Below are 1,541 nucleotides of genomic sequence, written 5' to 3' on the forward strand. Positions count from 1 at the left end.
TTGGGTGTGCCAAACGTCACAACGTAACTGGGTGGCTATAAAGGTACACTACGGGTATCTCCGAAAGTGTCTGTTGGGTTGGCACGAATCGAGACTGGGATTTGTCACTCCATGTGACGGAGAGGTATATCTGGGCCCACTCGGTAGGACATCATCATAATGTGCACGATGTGATCAAGGAGTTGATCACGGGATGATGTGTTACGGAACGAGTAAAGAGACTTGCCGGTAACGAGATTGAACAAGGTATCGGGATACCGACGATCGAATCTCGGGCAAGTATCGTACCGATAGACAAAGGGAATTGTATACGGGATTGATTAAGTCCTCGACATCGTGGTTCATCCGATGAGATCATCGTGGAACATGTGGGAGCCAACATGGGTATCTAGATCCCGCTGTTGGTTATTGATCGGAGAACGTCTCGGTCATGTCTGCATGGTTCCCGAACCCGTAGGGTCTACACACTTAAGGTTCGGTGACGCTAGGGTTATAGAGATATTAGTATGCGGTAACCCGAATGTTGTTCGGAGTCCTGGATGAGATCCCGGACGTCACGAGGAGTTCCGGAATGGTCTGGAGGTAAAGAATTATATATAGGAAGTGCTATTTCGGCCATCGGGACAAGTTTCGGGGTCACCGGTATTGTACCGGGACCACCGGAAGGGTTCCGGGGGGTCCACCGGGTGGGGCCACCTGCCCCGGAGGCCACATGGGCTGTAGGGGGTGCGCCTTGGCCTATATGGGCCAAGGGCACCAGCCCCAAGAGGCCCATGCGCCAAGAGAAGAGGGAAAGGAAGAGTCCTAAAGGGGGAAGGCACCTCCGAGGTGCCTTGGGGAGGAGGGACTCCTCCCTTGGCCGCACCCTTCCTTGGAGGAAGGGCCAAGGCTGCGCCCCCCTCTCCCTTGGCCCTATATATAGTGGGGGAAGGGAGGGCAGCAAGAACCAAGCCCTGGCGCCTCCCTCTCCCTCCCGTGACACATCTCCCTCCTCCCACAGCGCTTGGCGAAGCCCTGTTGGAATCCCGCTACTTTCACCACCACGCCGTCGTGCTGTTGGATCTCCATCAACCTCTCCTCCCCCCTTGCTGGATCAAGAAGGAGGAGACTGTTGGGGAACGTAGCAGAAATTCAAAATTTTCCTACGTGTCACCAAGATCTATCTATGGAGAGACCAGCAACGAGTAGAAAGGAGAGTGCATCTACATACCCTTGTAGATCGTTAAGCGGAAGCGTTCAAGTGAACGGGGTTGATGAAGTCGTACTCGTCGTGATTCAAATCACCGATGATCAAGTGCCGAACGCACGGCACCTCCGCGTTCAACACACGTACAGCCCGGTGACGTCTCCCACGCCTTGATCCAGCAAGGAGAGAGGGAGAGGTTGAGGAAGACTCCATCCAACAGCAGCACAACGGCGTGGTGGTGGTGGAGGAGCGTGGCAATCCAGCAGGGCTTCGCCAAGCACCATGGGAGAGGAGGAGTAGGGAGAGAGGTAGGGCTGTGCCAGAACTTCGTCTATGGCTCCCATGCGCCTCCCCA

Source organism: Triticum aestivum, chromosome 6A, assembly GCF_018294505.1.
Source record: "Triticum aestivum cultivar Chinese Spring chromosome 6A, IWGSC CS RefSeq v2.1, whole genome shotgun sequence".
Lineage (NCBI taxonomy): Eukaryota > Viridiplantae > Streptophyta > Magnoliopsida > Poales > Poaceae > Triticum > Triticum aestivum.